Consider the following 21747-nt stretch of genomic DNA (forward strand, 5'->3'; position numbering starts at 1 on the left):
GCTAGTAGCCTCCCGCACTTGTCTCCGTGTTCGTGTATCATGTGTTTGTAGTGTTGGTATGAGCGTTGTATCGAACGGTTGAGGTGTGTGGTGAGTTGGTCTCGTTTGGCCACCAGGTCCCTGTACGTTGTCGCGTCCAAAGTGCGTTTGTGTCTAGCTTCTAGGGTCGCTATGTCTTGGCTGAGGTCGAGGATCTCTTGTGTCGCTGCCTTCTTGCGGGATGCGCTGAGTGCGATGATCTGGCCGCGTATCACTGTTTTGTGTGCCTCCCAACATGTCAGCGGCGTCACGTCGTCTGTCTCGTTTACCTCAAAGTATGTCCGTATGGAGTTGCCGATTTTATCTACCACCGTCTTGTCTGATAGAAGTGATTCATTCAGCCGCCACAACATTTGTCTGGGTCTGAACAGTGGTGACTGCAGCCGTAAGCGGATCGGGCAATGGTCTGACCACGTCATCGGCAAGATCTCTGCGCTGGTGAGTAAGGTCAAGTTTCGGTGCGGCGTGAGGAAGTAGTCGAGCCTGGTGTATGTTGAGTGGGTCCTTGAGTAGAAGGTGTAATCGCGGGTCGTAGGGTGCATAGCCCGCCAGCAGTCTGCTAATTGGTGGTGGTGGAGGAGGCGCAGTGTGTTCGCGTACTTGTTGTGCGGGGTTGCGTTCTGTGGGGATGAGGAGTCTTGGTCCGGGTGTAGCGCCAGGTTCAGGTCTCCTCCGATTATTAGAGTGCCTTCTGTGAATTTCATCAAGGTGTTCAGCGTGCGTCCTAGGAATTGGTGTTGTTTTGTGTTCGGGGCATACACGTTGGCGAATGTGTATGTTTGATCTAGGATTGTGCCTTTGGTGAATATGTATCTACCTTGGTTGCAGCTGATGGTGGCTTTCTCAGTGTAGGGGACAAGTCTGGAGAAGAGAATGCCTACTCCCCGCGTGCGCTTGTCGGGGTTGTTGCTGAAGTATCCCACCTGGAAGTTGCGGTCTTTCAGGGCCGGTGCTCTGCCCTCTTGAAAGTGGGTCTCCTGCAGGAAGGCTACCGACGCCTTGTAGTGTTTCAAGTCTCGTAGTAGTCTCGTCCGTTTCTCCCTGATGTTCAGTCCGTGTACGTTGTACGAGACGATGTTCAGGTCCTCCCGCGCGAATCCGCTCGGTCCCGGGGCCCGCATCCCGTGGACGGCCACGGGGGACTGGTGGGTATGGCAGGGGGTGGGGGAGGGAGGGAGGTGGTGGGAGTGTTGGGCTTGCACGTGTCTGTGTGGGGTGCGTTGTGTAGTTGTGTTTGTGTGTGTGTTATTTACCTGCCCTGTGTGTGTGTGCACTGCCTATGGAGGTCAGTGTCTGTATAGGGTAATGGACAGTTATCCCGTTGGTTCGACTGTGTGTCCGGCCTGTTGGAGGGACCTTGTCGACTCTGGGGTGTGCGCGTCCCCTTCCACTAAGGGGGCCGTGTGTCCTATTCCTATGGGGGTGTCGGGCAATGTGTCGGAGGTCGCCCAGCTGGGTCTGTATAAGTGTTAGAGTTCCGGTGTTGGGTTTGGAGTGTGGTTTCCCGTCTCATCGGTGGCTGTGAGGTCGTGCATCCGCTCATTCTCTCTCTGCAGTATGTAAGTGGGTCGTTTGGTGTGTTCCGTGCATGTGTAGGTGCTTTTGTGTAGATGCCCTATGGCACCCTGGCGTGTTGGTCGTTCCGTCTGTCTCATTGTGTGCGCGGCTCTACTGGGGGGACCTAGATGTTATGGGCCTTGTGGTAGTTTGGGGGAGTTGGTTGTGTGCCTCGGTGGTTTGGTATGTCCCTTTGGTTCGATGGGGACTCGGGTTGGTTAGTCACGGGGGGCCGTATCTGGGGTACCATTGCTCTTGCTGGTTAGCGTCTCTGTTACTGGTGGTTTGGGATCTAGGGTCGCGGTGGGGCAGTTTGTACCTCCGTTGTGGTTCAGTGTGCCTCTGTGTCATATCGCTTGGGAGGCTTGTGTATCGAGCGGGTGCGCGTGTCAGTCTATGGAGTAAGCTAGTGCCGTGGCTGGGTGTGTTGCGCCGCTTGGTGCGCGTGTCTGGTGTAGTGCGTGTTCAGTATCCTATACTTTTGACATAGTGTATACACCAGGTTCAAGATGCATCTTCCAGTCGGCATTACGTCTGGTTAGTTCTCGCTTCCCTCCAGCTGCACGTGCTGCCTGAGGTTCTCTATTTCCCTCTCACCTGCCCTGTTCAAGCTGTTCATGGGTGTCCTGGGGTGGACATTTAAATTGTTATGTTCCCCTCTCTCCCCCCCCCCCCTCTTCCCTCCCCTTTGTCACCTACGTCCCTGTCGTCCCAATCATTATCTATACTTTAAAATATTTTTATTTATTTATTTATTTTGTATTATTTTTTTTTTTTTTTTTTAGTTTTTTTTCTTTTTTTTTTCTTTTTTTTTGGGGTTTTTTTTTTTTTTTTTTTTTTGCTATTAGTTAATGCAATTATTCCCTCCCCTTCACCCCCTTCCCTCCCCCCTTCCTTCAGTGTGTGTTCTGCCGTCAGTTTTCTCATTTAGTGCTTACTCAGCTCATGCCCTTCCCACCCTGCCCCCATCCCCTTTCACCCCCTCCTGTGGTGTGGCTTGGCTTGTGTGTGGATTCCTGCGACCATACATAGAAATTGGGTACCATGTGCGAGTCTGCCGTCAACCGTTCTGGCCCTGTGGCCTGGCCCATTCACTTGTCCCCCTCCCCAAGCGTCCAGTTCCCCCCCTTCTGGCACTTGGTTGCGTGTGGAGCAGTGCGTTAGTCCCCTCGGACCCCCCGTTAGTCCCTCTCCCACCCCAAACCTTCTCGCTTTTTTCTATGTGTGTCCCCATTATTGTTACTCACAGTTCGGTGCGTTCTCGCTGTAGCCCTTGGGTCCCCCCAGGCTGTTTGATGGGTAGTTTACCGCTCACGCCTTGCTTGGCCTTGGTTCCAGTCACGTCGGCGTTGGTGCTGGGGCCCTTGAGGGTTTTGGTCCAGTCTGCGTTGTTGCTGCGGTCCTGCTGGTTGCTGGAGGAACGATCTTGTGAGCCAGTCGGGTACTTGTATTGGCGGGAGGCCTAGGGTGCGCAGGAAGCTTGGGACTTCTTCCGGTTTCCTCAATGTTAGCTGATCTGGGCCCTGTCTTGCTGTCAAGGAGAACGGGTAGCCCCAGCGGTATGGGATCCCTGCTTGTTGTAGGGCAGAGGTCACCGGGCGTAGGGCTCTTCTTGCTTGTAGTGTATATCGGGACAAATCTTGGTAGATGGATATATTTTGCCCCTCTAGGCGTATGGTGCCCATGCGGCGGGCCGTGCGCAATATCTCCTCCTTTAGCTGGTAGTTATCCAGGCAGCATATGATATCCCTGGGTTGGTCTTCTGGGGCTGGCAGGGGTCTCAGAGCTCTGTGTGCCCTAACTAGGCCTATTCTGGGTATTTGTTGACCCCCCAGTACATGTGTAAATATTTGCCGCAGCATGTCGGGGATGTTTTCAGACGGGCCTCCCTCTCTCACCCCGCGGACACGTAGGTTCAGCCTGCGGCCGCGGTTGTCCAGGTCATCTATCCACGTGGTGAGGTATGCCATATCAGCTTCTTGGCTGGTGACCGCTGTGGTGGTGTGTTCCAGGTCAGTCCTGAGGGCTTTGGACTCTGCCTCTGTCACAGACATGCGTGCCTTCATTTTTGCCATGTCCACACGGAGCTGGGCCACCTCCTCGCGTACCACGCGGCCCAGGCGGTCAGAGAGGGCCTCGAAGTCTGTCTTTGTGAGGAGGTTAGGCAGTATCTCCCTCCATCCATCCTCCGGCGGCATCTGAGGCTCTGATGCAAAGGAGGGTGCTGGTGAGTGCCTGGCCGGGGTGGATGGAGTGGAGTCCGGTGCTTGGTTTGCGGCCTCCATTTCCGGTTGCGGCGATCGTGCGCGGGCCGTGGATTGCAGGTAGGACCGGATCGTGTTGTCTCCCCCCGGACCCGTGGGCCTCGGGGTGCCTCCCGTGTCAGTGGGCTTCCTTGTGCGACCCATTAGGTGAGTGCGGTGAGCGGGATGTGCGGATTAGCGGCGGTATTCAGGCGGGCGCCACGAGGAGCTCCGGGCTCACACGTCCATCTTGGTTGTCTGCCGGACACGCCCCCCCCTATAATTTAATTTGAAGTAATATAGAATAATATAGAACTATTTAAAGATTGTTAAATTTTTTCTTTAAAGGGACACTATAGTCACCCAGACCACTTCAGCTCAATGAAGTGGTCTGGGTGCAGTGTCCCTCAGGTTTTAACCCTTTATATGCAAACATAGCAGTTTCTGAGAAACTGCTATGTTTACATTTGGGGTTAAGCCAGCCTCTAGTGGCTGTCTTCCGGACAGCTCCTATTGACAGCTTGAATAGGCGCGCGGCACTTGCCGCACATGTGCATTCAGCTCTGCTGACGTCGGCGGGAGCTGACGTCGGCGGGGGAGGAGAGGTCACCAGCGCCAGGGAGCCCGGCGCTGGAATAAGGTAAGCTGCTGAAGGGATTTTAACCCCTTCAGCGCCACGGGATGGGGACCCTGAGGGTGGGGGCACCCTCAGGGCACTATAGTGTCAGGAAAACTGCTTTGTTTTCCTGACACTATAGTGATCCTTTAATGTATTAATTGAAAGCAAGTTACTTAACCCCTTAAGGACCAAACTTCTGGAATAAAAGGGAATCATGACATGTCACACATGTCATGTGTCTTAAAGAGACACTATAGTCACCAAAACAACTTTAGCTTAATGAAGCAGTTTTAGTGTATAGATCGTGCTTCTGAAGTTTCACTGCTTAATTCACTGCCATTTAGGAGTTTAATCATTTTTGTTTCTGTTTATGCAGCCCTAGCTACACCTCCCCTGGCTGTGATTGACACAACCTGAATGAAAACAAAATTTCATTTTCAATCAGATGTAACTTTAAAAGTTTTTATCTCATGCTCTGTAAATTAAACTTTAATCACACACAGGAGGCTCCTGTAGGGTCTTGCAAGCTATTAGCAAATTAGAAGATAAGAAATTCTAAATTAAACAGAATTTGCAATAAATGAAGTGTAAACCTTAGATAATTCTTTAGGAAGGCTGAATAAGTCACATGCAGGGAGGTTTGACTAGGGCTGTGTAAAATCCTAAATGGCAGAGAATTGAGCAGTGACACTGCCGTTGCATGATTTATACACTAAAACTGCTTCATTAAACTAAAGTTGTTTTGGTGACTATAGTGTTCCCTTAACTTCTTTCATTTGTCCTACCGAAATAATGATGAACCATGCCTTATGGCAACAAAAACCTCCAAGGTATTTTGGAGAAGTCATAATTAACACATCACTGAAGATTGAGTGGTTTACATATGCATCCAGAACCCCAAGATAGCCGTATTTTTTTTTTTTTTTTTTTTTAATGTTAACATAATTAACTTATGTATTTATATAATATTTTACCAAGAAGGATGCATTGAGATACCTCTTTTCAAGTAGGTACTGGAGAATATGTACGAATACAGGTATATTGTTGCACATATAACAGGAGACGTATACAATACAATTCCGAATAAAATGTTACATGTATAATTGACAAATACAATAAAACTATAAATTAACAATGAGTGCGTTTTCATTGAAGTAGATGGCGTTGATGTTTTCAGAGACTTCAGACTAGTGGAAGATGTGATATAGGACCCGCTTAGGGGGGGTCTGCCCTGACGTTGGCAGGCGGGCATCCCTCCAATGGCCATTGGAGCAACTAAATGACCTCCATTTGTCTAAATATACATAGGGATTTGGGAAAAAGCGCAAGTAACATTTTCTTTTCTTTGGTTTTTACTGTATATTGGGGCTGATGTGTGTTGTAGTCCTTGCTGCTTTAGCGCAGGACTTCTCTTTTTGTATTTGTATTTACTTTGTATCACACAGCCTGGTTACAATGCTGCTACCCATCCCATGTGTTCCCTATTAAGGGTTAATAAGTAAAGGGGTGTATATAAAAAATACCCCTTTCTGTCTCATTAGAGATATCTTTGCCAGAAGCTAAAGGAAGCAGGCTGAAGGGTCAGTGTTAGGACCCGCTTAGGGGGGGTCTGCCTTGACGTTGGCAGGCGGGCATCCCTCCAATGGCCATTGGAGCAACTAAATGACCTCCATTTGTCTAAATATACATAGGGATTAAGGAAAAAGCGCAAGTAACATTTTCTTTTCTTTGGTTTTTACTATATATTGGGGCTGATGTGTGTTGTAGTCCTTGCTGCTTTAGCGCAGGACTTCTCTTTTTGTATTTGTATTTACTTTGTATCACACAGCCTGGTTACAATGCTGCTACCCATCCCATGTGTTCCCTATTAAGGGTTAATAAGTAAAGGGGTGTATATAAAAAATACCCCTTTCTGTCTCATTAGAGATATCTTTGCCAGAAGCTAAAGGAAGCAGGCTGAAGGGTCAGTGTTAGGACCCGCTTAGGGGGGGTCTGCCTTGACGTTGGCAGGCGGGCATCCCTCCAATGGCCATTGGAGCAACTAAATGACCTCCATTTGTCTAAATATACATAGGGATTAAGGAAAAAGCGCAAGTAACATTTTCTTTTCTTTGGTTTTTACTATATATTGGGGCTGATGTGTGTTGTAGTCCTTGCTGCTTTAGCGCAGGACTTCTCTTTTTGTATTTGTATTTACTTTGTATCACACAGCCTGGTTACAATGCTGCTACCCATCCCATGTGTTCCCTATTAAGGGTTAATAAGTAAAGGGGTGTATATAAAAAATACCCCTTTCTGTCTCATTCGAGATATCTTTGCCAGAAGCTAAAGGAAGCAGGCTGAAGGGTCAGTGTTAGGACCCGCTTAGGGGGGTCTGCCTTGACGTTGGCAGGCGGGCATCCCTCCAATGGCCATTGGAGCAACTAAATGACCTCCATTTGTCTAAATATACATAGGGATTAAGGAAAAAGCGCAAGTAACATTTTCTTTTCTTTGGTTTTTACTATATATTGGGGCTGATGTGTGTTGTAGTCCTTGCTGCTTTAGCGCAGGACTTCTCTTTTTGTATTTGTATTTACTTTGTATCACACAGCCTGGTTACAATGCTGCTACCCATCCCATGTGTTCCCTATTAAGGGTTAATAAGTAAAGGGGTGTATATAAAAAATACCCCTTTCTGTCTCATTAGAGATATCTTTGCCAGAAGCTAAAGGAAGCAGGCTGAAGGGTCAGTGTTAGGACCCGCTTAGGGGGGTCTGCCTTGACGTTGGCAGGCGGGCATCCCTCCAATGGCCATTGGAGCAACTAAATGACCTCCATTTGTCTAAATATACATAGGGATTAAGGAAAAAGCGCAAGTAACATTTTCTTTTCTTTGGTTTTTACTATATATTGGGGCTGATGTGTGTTGTAGTCCTTGCTGCTTTAGCGCAGGACTTCTCTTTTTGTATTTGAAGATGTGATATACTCTAGCAAATTATTTCACATATGCCCATGTTCCATATGTGAAGGTAGATCAAATAACCTACTTTTTGAAGCAGAAAGTGCTTATCACCAGACAAGTAAAATGAAGAGTACGGTACTTCTGGATGCAAGAGTTTAATTGTTTCAACATATTACAGAAATCAGTACTGTAGTTACACTAGTGAACAAAGCATCAAAACAAATGACTGTTTATTATAAATTATACAAACTGTGTTTAGTGAGATGTCTTGGCACTACAGATTTTCTCCTAATGCATGCTTTGCATTTCTTATTTTCTTTTACACAAATCTTTAGAAATACATGCTCTGCCTTAATAAGTGGGAATTAAACTTTCAAAACATAAAAAGGATTGCTGCTCAATAATTACATAAGAACACAACCCTGTCACCAATTATATAAAACAACATTTGCCTTTTATTTGCGAGGGTAGATCAAATTGTACAATATTATAGTACACAGATGGTGATGCCAGTGTTAGGATAGTGTAGGGGTTAAAGAGAGGTGTGCCCAAATTAGCGGCAGCTTCACACATAAGCACCGGCCACTGCCATTTTCTTTCAGCTCTTTCCTGACCCTTATTAATAAAAGCATCTGAAACATCTGCCACCCACTACTTCTAATTCTAAACATCTCACCATAATTATGTCTTTGGGATGAATTATTATTTTTGAAGATTGTGCTAATGATTATTTATAACTAATAATAAGGGTAAGTTGTTGTGACAGTGTCTAAAAAAAAGGGAGGTATTTACTAAATACTAGTTAAAATAATTAAAAACTGGGTTTCTAACGCTTGTAGGGAGCTCAAACATCCAACATGAGTCTCTGTTCTGGTCCAATAAAAGGTACGTAGAATAAGAAGTAGGAGTAGCTTCTTGACCTCAGAAACATATCAAGGTACTACTCCCACTTTTTATTCTACATAATGAATAAATATTAGTTTGGTAAATATAGTAATTCTCTATCCCAATTATCCATGCCATTGTTCAAGATGGGATCACCCACCACTGGTCAAGATGGGATCACCCACCACTGTTCAACATGGTATCACCCACCACTGGTCAACATGGTATCACCCACCACTGGTCAACATGGTATCACCCACCACTGGTCAACATGGTATCACCCACCACTGTTCAACATGGTATCACCCACCACTGTTCAACATGGTATCACCCACCACTGTTCAACATGGTATAACCCACCACTGTTCAACATGGTATCACCCACCACTGTTCAACATGGTATCACCCACCACTGTTCAACATGGTATCACCCACCACTGTTCAACATGGTATCACCCACCACTGTTCAGGAAGGAGCAGAATGCATGCTAAGGAGGTTAATAGACTACAGGTGTTTGTGCATAAGAGGTTTTTGAGTTATACTTGGTTTCACACTGATTGTTCTGCTGATTCTAAGGATGGATTCCCACATTTTACATCAGAGACTCTTTTGTTAGTTTACCAACAAGACTTCCATTGTTGTAAGAGCTTACTGTAGGCGCTGTTCTGGATGACATTTCTAAGTAAATCACTGTGGCAGCATGGGCGATACATGTATCATCATTCCATTTTTTTGAATTTTATATACTTGGTGTGAAAGTCGTCTAGAATTACATGTCATCATTGAATTAAAAAACCCATACATGTTACACTACTTGCTGGCATGCAAACTTCTATTTTTTCTGTGTAGTATTGTGTGACCTAGAATAGCTGTACTAGTACAAACATTCTAAATAAAAATCTAGAAAAGAATATTTACCTTTCAAGGTTTCAAATACTGATTACTAGTGATGTCCCGAACGCTTCGCTGGCGAATAGTTCCTGGCGAACATGTTCGCGTTCGCCACGGATGGCGGACATATGCGATGTTCGGTCCGCCCCCTATTCGTCATCATTGAGTAAACTTTGACCCTGTACCTCACAGTCAGCAGACACATTCCAGCCAATCAGCAGCAGACCCTCCCTCCCAGACCCTCCCACCTCCTAGACAGCATACAATTAGAGATTATTCTAGCTTTAGTGACTGAATAATCTAAATTTTATTAATGACAGGAGGCGAATATTTGCTTTATCTTTCTTTACTGAACCTCCCAGCAGCAAAGGAACAGTTAACAGTAATGTAAAAAGTTCAACCAATCAGATAGTATAACAGTATTATATGATGCCATCAAACTCCTCCCATATCCTCTTTCTTGCTGTGGTCGATGATATGTCTGTGTCAACCGTGTAAACTGTAACGATGAACTGCGGACTAAGTTGGAGTCCTGAAGTAGTCAACATGTGGAATCTTCAGCGTGCTTGAAGGAGCCGTATATACAAAGGTAGGTATTTTTCACACTAAGTGAATAGAGAAGAGACATGAGAGTATAGGTTCTCATACTAGGTGAATGCAATTTATGGCATGTATGTTAAGAACAAATTGTAGTTACTCTTTGAATATAATATTGAATATTTCAAACACTAGATTAGAAGTGTTATGACGTGAACCTATGGCAGATGGTGTATAAAGTGTGTGTAACCAGTAGACTGGAATGCATAGTAACTTACCTGGGCGGGTGTTAAAAAGTGAAAATAAAAAAGGGGGGGAAAATATTCGCCTCCTGTCATTAATAAAATTTAGATTATTCAGTCACTAAAGCTAGAATAATCTCTAATTTTATGGCAAGACAGGAGGCTTCATATTTGCTGTTTTAACGCTCCTATATGATAGAAGATGCAGCATGTGTCATAGGTTTGAAATAAAATGTACGGAATGTGGACTCTCTGGACCAATCTGCAGATGACAAAATGTCTGAGAGGAAGCTTCCCGCGCGAAAGGCTGAGGATGTGGCTGCTCCTCTGACTGAATATGCGCCAAAATTTGAGTCAATGCCTGCTTGCGCTAGTATCCATCTGATCCACCGTGCGACGGTGGGTGCGGATACCGCTTTGTGTGGTTTTACATAAGACACGAGGAGGGGTCCCGTAGGGGGGCGTAGAGTGGTGGTGGCATCTAAATAATGCCTTACGCAGAGTGCCACGCAGAGTGACTGTCTATTAGGAAAGTAAGGTAGAATACGGAGGAAGAATTAGTTTTGTTCGCTAATTTTCATTAGCGGTCCAGGATTCTAAAAGGGAAAAGACTTGAGTGATATCCCAGAAACAGGAGTATTTAGGAAGAGGGGGTCTGGCTAACCTGATCCCTCGTAAAAGTCTACAGACTGAAGGATGTTTCCCTATTGACGCATTGTCAATGGGATTATGGGCCGCAGAGATAGTGGATCTATAGACATTAATTGATCGATAGGATTTACCTTGATCAAATAGGGTAGACAGAAAATTTAGGTTGATCGTCAGAGGTGCTGAAAAACACCAGCTGACCCAGTCTGGGTTCTCCTTAGTGGAGTGACAATGACTATCGTCACTATTAGGGCTTTGACCCGGTAGAGGGTGCGTTGGATCATGGAGAAAGGTGGGAACGCATAGGCTCCTGTCTCCGGCCAAGGATGTAGAAAGGCGTCGACTGCCCATGACTGGGGTCTGGGAGCCAGCTGATAAAGGCTTCCGTCTGGCGGTTCAGACGGGATGCAAACAGGTCCAGTGTAAGGGGCCCGCGAAGGCAATGAATTTGGTGGAACACGCGGGGGTCTAATTGACAGTCGCTTACATCCCTCCAATGGCGAGAGAACCAATCCGCGACTAGGTTGTCCGTGCCCGGAAGATATTCCGCTCTGATAGATAAGTTCCGTTCTAGACAGAATTGGTAAAGATCTTTGGTCAGATCGGATAGTAGCTTGGATCGGGAGCCTCCTAACCGATTCACATAGCGCACTGCAGAGACGTTGTCCATGCGCAGTACTACAGTTGAAACAGTCTTTCGTGAAACTGCGAAAGATCCTGTAATCAATTCCAAACAATTGATGTGCAGTGCTTGTTCGGATGGGGACCAAAGTCCCCCTGTGGACCCTTGGGCGCATGTGGCGCCCCATCCCAGGAGACTGGCATCGGGTTCCAGAATGAAATCTGGTTGTGATCCGAAGATGGCTTTGCCATTCCAGGCTTCCATATTGTGAAGCCACCAGTAAAGTTCTATACAAACTTCGTCTGTCAGTTGGATGTACTGATCGTAGGAGGTGGAACGGTGTAGGTAGTGTGTCTTGAGCCGTTGCATGGCTCGGTAGTGTAAAGGTCCTGGGTAAATGGCTTGGATAGAGGCGGACAGTAGGCCTATAGTATGGGCCAGATCGCGTAAGCGAATCTGATGGGTTGATAACAATTTGCGAATGTCTTGTGCCATTATCAGGATGTCATCCAAATATATGATGGATCGAATCCCCTGTGATCGGAGTAGCGCCATCACTGGTTTCATCAGTTTCGTGAAACATCATGGTGCGGAGCATAGTCCGAACGGGAGGCATGTGAATTGTCAGATTTCCTCTTGCCAGAGGAATTGAAGGAAAGCTCGATGGTTGCGAGCAATAGGAACTGTGAGGTATGCGTCTTTGAGATCGAAGCTGGAGAACCAATCTCCCACGCAAAGGAGGTCCCTGAGTAGATGGATGCCCTCCATCTTGAAGTGGCGATACCTGACAAAGTGATTCAGTTTTTTTAAGTTGATAATTGGGCGTAGGTCTCCAGTTTTTTGTGGCCAAAAAAAAAATGTTGCTTAGAAAAGTATGCGGGAAAGGGGATTTCTCTATTGGCTCTTTTTTTACTAGCTTGCGCAGTTCGGTTTGTAGTGTCAGGTTGTCTGCTGCAGACATCTGTAGTGGTGTAGGTGGGGTGTCCTGGAAGGGGTGGAAAGGAAAACTATTTGAACCCTTGGACTGTGTGTAGGATCCATAGATCCTGAGAAAGTAATTCCCACTGTTGGAAAAACTGGTTAATCGACCTGCTATAGGTACATTGAAAGAAGGGAGATTTATTACCTGGAGCAGCTCTTCCGCGTAGGAAGGCAGATCCACGTCCCCGGATAGACCCTCTATTAGTGAATAGTTGCCTGTGGTAGGGTCGGGGTTGTCCCGATTGCCAATAGTTTTCAGAGGGGCGAGGCCTGTAGCCTGTGAAGGCGATTCTGCTGTTCGTTCGGCCTCTATAACGTCCAGCTCTCCCAGAAAAACGGCCTGACTGAGAACGAAAAACCCTGCGCAAGGAGGATTGGGCCTTATTTAGGGTGGTGAACACCGCTACATGTTTGGAAAGGTCTTTCATGAACGAGTCCCCAAACAGTAATCCATTGCCTCTGGTCCCAGTTCTCGGGAGCTCAGATCGGCTAATTTTGCATCCAGTTTGTACAGTGCCGCCTAGCGTCTCTCAGTGGACATGGCCACATTAGCCTAGTAAGCATAAGGCTCTCTGGGCTCACTCTCTAACTGTGTTTGGGTCAAATCTGGCGTGAGAGCTACCTTGTTTGGAATGGTCGGTCGAGGGCACTCGGCTCTGAGTTTTGCCCTAATTTCTTTGTCCAGTGGTTTGCATAACCACATTTTACAAAAGTTGGAAATGTGCTCTGGTGGAGCCCATTCTGCCGACCGTGGGTGTCTGATGACCCTGGGGTCAAATAAAGGATCACCCGAAGCATCCAGAAGGATGTCTGAATCGGGTCCTTTTGATTAGGTAGTATAGCATCTAGATCTTTATGTGTGAGAAAGGATTCCTTGACAAATTCCGATGGGGTATCCCCTAGCGCATTCGCCGAGGGGTCCTCACCAGAATATCCAAGGAAATAATCGTCAACCCCGTCTAACGTGTGGGATGTAGACCCTCTAAGGGGTAAAGTTAACTTGAACGGGGCGAGTGGCAATCAATTTTTGGGACATGGCAGGAGCCTTGCCCTTGCCCGCAGACCTACTCTCCCCTTTCCAGGGGCGTTTGCGTGTAACCTCCTGATCCGAGGGTTGAGAGTCCTCGGAATCAGAGAGTTGACGTGCAGTAGGGGTGACTTCGGCCGAAGTCTTCTCATGAAAGGCTGCTAATGCCTTGGGGATGGAATCTGCAATGGTTGAAACCAACCAGGCTCTGAGTACCTGGGATATAGCGGGCTCATTATTGTCAGACATGGTATGTCTTAGAGCGGTTGCCAAACAGTTAAGTATATTAATTTGAAAGAATGGAGTTGAATGGGGTTCACCCAAAATTATTTCAGAGTATAGATGGGGGTCACCCAAAATATTTGTGTAGTTTAATACGTAGGCGGCACTCAATATTTAGTGGGGTTGTCCACTAAAATATACACAAGTGGGTTGTACCACTATGATAGTAAACAGTGGGATTAACCACTTAATTATAACCATAGACAGTGGGGTTCACCACTGAGTAGTAATAAAGTGTTGTGTATCACTTAATTATAGTGTATTTGTATAAGGGGGTCACCCTTAGCAGTAATATTGGTGTTAAAACACCTTAAGAATTGATATTAAAGTGTTGTATCACTTTAATTATAGTGCATTTGTATAAGGGGGTCACCCTTAACAGTAATATTGGTGTTAAAACACCTTAAGAATTGATATTAATGTGTTATATCACTTTAATTATAGTGCATTTGTATAAGGGGGTCACCCTGAACAGTAATATTGGTGTTAAAACACCTTAAGAATTGATATTAAAGTGTTGTATCACTTTAATTATAGTGCATTTGTATAATGGGATCACCCTTAACAGTAATATTGGTGTTAAATCACCTTGAGAATTGATATTAAAGTGTTGTATCACTTTAATTAAAGTGCATTTGTATAAGGGGATCACCCTTAACAGTAATATTGGTGTTAAAACACCTTAAGAATTGATATTAAAGTGTTGTATCACTGTAATTATAGTGTATTTGTATAAGGGGGTCACCCTGAACAGTAATATTGGTGTTAAAACACCTTAAGAATTGATATTAAAGTGTTGTATCACTGTAATTATAGTGTATTTGTATAAGGGGGTCACCCTTAACAGTAATATTGGTGTTAAAACACCTTAAGAATTGATATTAAAGTGTTGTATCACTGTAATTATAGTGTATTTGTATAAGGGGGTCACCCTGAACAGTAATATTGGTGTTAAAACACCTTAAGAATTGATATTAAAGTGTTGTATCACTGTAATTATAGTGTATTTGTATAAGGGGGTCACCCTTAACAGTAATATTGGTGTTAAAACACCTTAAGAATTGATATTAAAGTGTTGTATCACTGTAATTATAGTGTATTTGTATAAGGGGGTCACCCTGAACAGTAATATTGGTGTTAAAAACACCTTAAGAATTGATATTAAAGACACTCAATATAATGAAGTGGCAGATAATAAAATGGTGGGGGTCACCCACAAAGCCTTCCTTTATTTAGTAACAACAATGATAATACAGCAGGTGTTGGAAAAAATCCTGAGAAGGAAATAAAAGGGGGGGAAAAATCACTAAAGAAATTCAGGTATTAGCACTTTAAGGTGCTATAACAGAAGAGGAAAATAGTACTTACCAGATCCGAAGTCAGGCGAGTTGATCACTGCTCTGGTGACTGGAATGCGAATAAAATGGCCGCCGCCAGCAAAAGGGCGGGAAACAATGCACTTGCTAAGTGCTGATGCGAACGGGCGGGGTAACGCGAGGGCGCGAAACTGAGAATAGTAAAAGCAGTAATGAGTCGCAGGAGGAAAAACCTCCTACGATTTAAAGGGGAAACCTAAATAAAGTTTAATAGGAAATTGACAAAGTAGTCCAAGATTGAATAGAATGAAATTAAAATAAATAGAGCATAAATGTTTCCACAGAAAGTGTTGTTAAAATGATAAGTGAATAAAGTGTTAAAGGTATATGACCATTGTAATACATTTTTTAATTGAAATAGTGTATTAAAGGTTAAATGATACAGCAATATAATTGGAGTAGACTCACCTGGGAGGCAAGCAGCAAAGAAAGAGGATATGGGAGGAGTTTGATGACATCATATAATACTGTTATACTATCTGATTGGTTGAACTTTTTACATTACTGTTAACTGTTCCTTTGCTGCTGGGAGGTTCAGTAAAGAAAGATAAAGCAAATATGAAGCCTCCTGTCTTGCCATAAAATTTAGATTAATTCTGAAGCTGCATTCATTTTTTTTTTTTTTTTTTTGGGGGGGGTGTGTATTATACATTATCCTTTCATAGCCAGTAACCTGTGTTTATTATACATTATCCTCCTCATAGCCAGTAACCTGTGTTTATTATACATTATCCCCCCATAGCCAGTAACATGTGTTTATTATACATTATCCTCCCCATAGCCAGTAACCTGTGCTTATTATACATTATCTCCCCCATAGCCAGTAACCTGTGCTTATTATACATTATCTCCCCCATAGCCAGTAACCTGTGTTTATTATACATTATCCCCCCACAACCAGTAACCTGTGTTTATTATACATTATCCCCCCATAGCCAGTAACCTGTGTTTATTATACATTATCCCTCCATAGCCAGTAACCTGTGTTTATTATACATTATCCCCCCCCCCCCCCCCCATAGCCAGTAACCTAAAGATTACTTAGTAATAGTAAATAATATGCCCCTACTCGCTATACCGCATGTCTAGTAAGCAGTGAGCAGCCTGTGGCTGCTCACTGTAAAAAAAACAACCTAATAACCTCCCCCCCCCTTGCGCGGATGGTGGGGGCCCCATAAATAACAATAAGGGGGGGGAACCTACTGTCCTCCCCCCCTGGCCCCCACCCCTGAGCGGTGGGTGGGGGCCCTAAATAAAGATAGGGGGGGAACTACTGTCCTCCCCCTGGCCCCCACCCCTGAGCAGTGGGTGGGGGCCCTAGATAAGAATGGTGGAGGGGGACTTGCCGTCGTCCCCCCTGGCCCCCGGCCCCCACCCCTGAGCGGTGGGTGGGGGCCCTAAAAAAACAATAAGGGGGGGACCTACTGTCCTCCCCCCTGCCCCCACCCCTGAGCAGTGGGTGGGGGCCCTAGATAATAAGGGTGGGGGGACGACCTCCCGTCCTCCCCCCCGGCCCCCACCCCTGAGCGGTGGTTGGGGGCCCTAAATGAAAATCCCCCCCCCCCCCAATCAAGGTGACTAGGAGTCCCAAGTTCCTAGTCACCCCCTCCCCCCCCCACCCAAATCAAACTATCCCCTACCTATCCCCCTCACCCTAAAAATAGTGAGGGGGGAATAAAATAACTAACCTGTAAAAAAAAAAAAAAATTTAACTTACCATTTGACGTGTTCTTTTTTCTAAAATCTTCATTTTTCAGCCCCAAAAAAGGCAAAATAAAAAGCCATCATACCCGACGAACTTAAAATAAAATAAAAAACCAGAGCGCAAAAAAAAAACAGACGAAAAAGAAAAAAACCCGAAAATAATCCATCTTCACCCATGGAGGGGTGGAGACCGGGGGGGAGGACGGTAGGTCCCCCCCACCTTTCTTATCTAGGGCCCCCACCCACCGCTCAAGGGTGGGGGAAGGGGGGGAGGACAGTAGGTCCCCCCTCATCTTTATTTAGGGCCCCCACCCACCGCTCAGGGGTGGGGGCCGGGGGGGACAGTAGGTCCCCCCTTATTGTTTTTTTAGGGCCCCCACCCACCGCTCAGGGGTGGGGGCAGGGGGGAGGACAGTAGGTCCCCCCCCTATCATTATTTAGGACCCCCACCTACCGCTCAGGGGTGGGAGCCGGGGGGGAGGACAGTAGGTCCCACCCCCTTATTGTTATTTAGTAGGTCCCTCCCCCCCCCTTATTTTACGTGCTTTAAAGCACGTTATTCCAAACAATTTAGGAATGTTAGGTGATTTATGCCCTTTATGGATTAAAACCAGACTCTGCATCAACTATGTAATTTTCCATGGGAGTTTTGCCATGGATCCCCCTCCGGCATGCCACAGTCCAGGTGTTAGTCCCCTTGAACCAACTTTTCCATCACTATTGTGGCCAGAAAGAGTCCCTGTGGGTTTTAAAATTCGCCTGCCTATTGAAGTCTATGGCGGTTCGCCCGGTTCGCGAACATTTACGGAAGTTCGCTGTTCGCGAGCCGAAAATTTTATGTTCGCGACATCACTACTGATTACTGATTATGTTAGTTTCAACATAGGAGATGCCATACAAAGCCAGCCAACCATTGCTCTCCCATAAGATACGAAGGGATTAAAACTGAACGCACAAGTCCATGACATCGTGAGCATTCTGTGTTAGTATAATCGGACCTGATCCTCCTGCAAGCAAATCTAGCACAATACATCCTTTCACCTCAAGTTACCTGAATACAGGTGATAAGAACTGGCTGGACTCTTTGCAATACAAGAAGTTACCGCTGCCAATCATACAATGAATTTACATAGAATGGAAACTGCAAACTGTTCCCTGGGCTGCTTAGTAACTCAAGACTAGAATACTATTGATATGTGTTTCCGCAGAAATAAATGCATTCTCAACCATGACTGCCCCTTAAAAATAAAGCACATCTAAAAACTGGTACCCAGTTAATATTTTCTTATCCTGTATTTTTAATGAGCCATTAGCAGCAAACAAAATGTGCACAGGAGTGTTCGAATACTACACAAAAATACATATTTTGTTAAATGAATGCGCATTTGAAAGCAGTGTTCAACACCTGTTTTATGAGAAACTGTTTAACAAAATCCCTGTGGTGAGAGATATTAAAATCTTTAAAATATCTAATTAGATTTTTTTCCCCGAAGCAGCGTGAGAGTAAGAATGTAACCACTTTTTTTTTCCTGGCTGCAATGTAATACTAGTATATGCATAATAACACACAAATAAAATTATGCTAAAAACAGATAACACAGAAAATTTTCAAATGTCTCAGGGAGCTTGCGGTTCGATGCATTTGATAGGCTCAGTGCCTCCCAAAAGAAAGCAAAAATGTTGGCAAATATGCTTAATAAACATAATTCTTAGTATTAGGAGTTACTGATAATATAAGGAAAATATTATGTAAAATTTACTATACACCATTAACTCACCAAGTGTTACAAGGGATAATATATACGCTAAATATGCCTTTTTCACCAGAAAATACATTATGTGCAAAGGTCTGAAATTGCACCTAGATTGTAAAAATGGTATAAAGTAACTAAAATTCCAATTTAGCCATTTATTGAAGGCGATTTGAACACAAATTTTGTAAATTTTATTCTGAGTAATGTGTGTTTTCTCCTTAAAAAATTATAGTCGGTTTCCAAGAAAAACTTTAAAATGATTGGCTGAAAATACGCGGGATGGCCCATCACTCTTATCCTATCGCTACTGCTGTCCAATCCAAGTAAATTATGTGCCCCCCATCAGAGAGAAACACAATATTTGCAGGCTCAAACAGCAGATGCTGGGCCCAACAGTACATAGTGCATGTAGGAATTAGGGTTGGATATAGACACTTCTAGCTCTGTTGACATTTTTATGATGCTGCATTGGTAAATGCCTACAGGTTCTTTATCTGAATCTATTGCAAGTAGCAAAAAATATATTTCTGCTTCTACGCTAACATCTGATATTTTTTAATATAAGGCACACCATGTAATCTCTGTGACTTTTTATAATCACTCCAATATTTATGTAAAAGATTACATGTTTTTTTTCCCCATATGTTCCTGAACCACAATATAGTTAAAAACATTTTCTCGTAGGTTTATATGCTAGATAGACAACCCATGTTTAAGTTTAAATGTACTACGCATTCTAGATCTGTTAGTGAAAAGTACAGTGAATGAAACAGTGCTGCAAACTTAAATGGACACAAGGGCCCCCACGACAACTTTATCAGAATTAAGTTGTTATGGTGCCAGAAGTTCTCGGGTGATTGCTTACCATAAGGGGTTAAACTGTTAACGAGCGGTTTAACCTCAAATGGCTAAATCTGGCACCGGATCTCTCTGTCCATCTCCTTCTACCGCAGAGTGAGGCATGAATTAGGAAGATGCTGATAGGTTGAGAGCATTCACTGACACTCTCAGCCTATATGTAGCACCCCATTCACAAAATAGCTTAAGAAACAGACATATTTTTCTTTACTCTAGGCACCAAAACTATTTCACCTAAATCACATTATGGTGCCAGGAGACCCCTGGAGGCACTCTTACCTCGAGGGGTTAAACTGTTCTCAAATGACATGACCCCAAAGTTGCCTTCAGTGGTGATGTCCAGTCTTCCCCTGGTGGCATCCATCTTTTCAGATTCCGGAATCACAGAGTGCCGCCGTTCCGACTTGGCGCTGATTGGAAAACTTTTGGTTCTTGCAAAGCTAGTTTAGTGAATGGGGAGTCACTGATTGATTGAAAGCGTCAGCTGAGCACTCCCAGCCAATCAGCGGCGAGTCTGCCCTGTGGCACTCCAGAGGCCTCCTGGCACCAAAACAACTTGATTTAGGTGAAGTTGTTTTGGTGCCTGGAGTGTCTCTTTAAGCATACTGTGAATGGGGAGTTGCTGATAGGCTGAGAGCATCAGCACCTTTCTGAAACTCCCTGATTCAAGCCTCGGACCAAGACTGAAGGAGATGCAGTGTGATTGGGCGAATGATTTAGCACTTTGGGGTTAAGCCGGCGCCTGGCGCCTTCTATCACCATTACAACTTCATTCCGAATAAGTTGTTGTGGTGCCTGGAGTGTTACCTTAGTTTTTCCCACCTACTACAATAGCAAGATTTGTATTCTGCTACCTTATATTCACTTTTTCTACTTTTTTTTTTTAATATTTGCTTCTTCTAATTATATGTAATCTGTAATTTTCAAGAGCATTCCATACATAAACATAAAAGCTTGAAATCTGTTTAATTAAGTATCCATTTGACTGCAATCACTAGCATGAAGTAGGTGTTATATTATTGAGGTTGAAATTCTAATTACAAATTAATACATAGATAGCGTGTTTTTAATCACACATTATTAACTTATTAACATTGCATAATTATTACAAGAAGTTCAAATTGATAAATATCCCGTTTAGGCTGTTATCTTATTACTAGCCCAAATTACCTTTTTTTTTCCATTTGATCAATTTTTTTAAAATAATAATACATCGGAAAACTTCTTCTTACCAACAATTCCAATTGGAGGTATCAATCCATTCTCTAAAAGTGACTGTTAAACAAAATGTAATATAAAACATGTGACTTATGCAGATGTTTTAAATCGCATGGGTTTTCATTAACAGGCTTATTCACTACAGTGAAAATTCAAAGTGAATTTCAAATTTAAGGCTAAAATAGTCAGACGGGAATCGGAGCTGATTTAGAGAATGTTTCCAGTTTGACTATGTTTCCTTGAATTTGAATTTCACTTTAAATTCTCACTTTGGTGAATAACCCTGTAAAATCAAATTGTAAGATTTATGCAAAAATAACTGAGCTGGGTAAAAAAAAATATCCAGCTATAGTCACAGATTAGCTACTTCGTGTAGATTTTATAATTTAATTTGCAATTAACTACAATGTGGGGTTTGGTGAATAAGCCACGTTTGTCATCATTATTTTGAAGAAAAGGACAGAATTCTGTAAAGTGAAATGCATTTCTTGTGCAGATATATTTAGAAAGATATGCTGAGCCCCACAGTTCCTTTCCATTCCGTATCCATTGCATACTTACAGTGTGTAGTAGATATTCTTGTTAGGTGCAAGCAGTTGCATGAAGTCCTTTCAAGATGCACTGGGACCACTTGTAATTTATGGCAGTGTATTGCAATCTATTTAAGACTCCCCTTTAGACTGATCTGAATACCATAGCAGCTGCAGTAAATTCTTCATCCTACTTACATAGCTGGTGAGTCTGAAAAATGCAGACGGACGCTTAAAGTTCAACATTCACAAAATTACTCGATAAACAGAGAGGCAAAAAATGCTAATGAAAAAAAATGTTTTAGTCTATCAACAGTATAAAATAAATACTTGTATGGTTGTCATAAACCATTATGTATAAATGGATGCACAGCACAATGCTTTATAAAAGCATTCTTCAATATATGCTTGTGAATCATTTCAGTAAAATTACTCCCACAATGGATTATGGACACCTGTAAGTAATGCTGGGGCTAATTTCTGTTGATTATAGTTTTTATGGGTCTGGTGAATTGAATCTTGACATGTGCACAGTCGTCCTTGTCGGCATATGCACAAAACCCCCCACCACATACTTAGTTATAATAATGACACTGACACCTGGGTTTTGGCAAAATTATATCACAGCTTTTATTTATTAATTAACATAGAATTATAAAGGTCATTGTCACACAACAGGCCCACGTTGGCCTGCACAGTTTACCACATTATTTTACAATTTAACCCCTTGACAATGACCCACCCCAACGTAACATCATAACATAATACACCAACATTGTAACACATTAG

Source organism: Pelobates fuscus, chromosome 4, assembly GCF_036172605.1.
Source record: "Pelobates fuscus isolate aPelFus1 chromosome 4, aPelFus1.pri, whole genome shotgun sequence".
Classification (NCBI taxonomy): domain Eukaryota; kingdom Metazoa; phylum Chordata; class Amphibia; order Anura; family Pelobatidae; genus Pelobates; species Pelobates fuscus.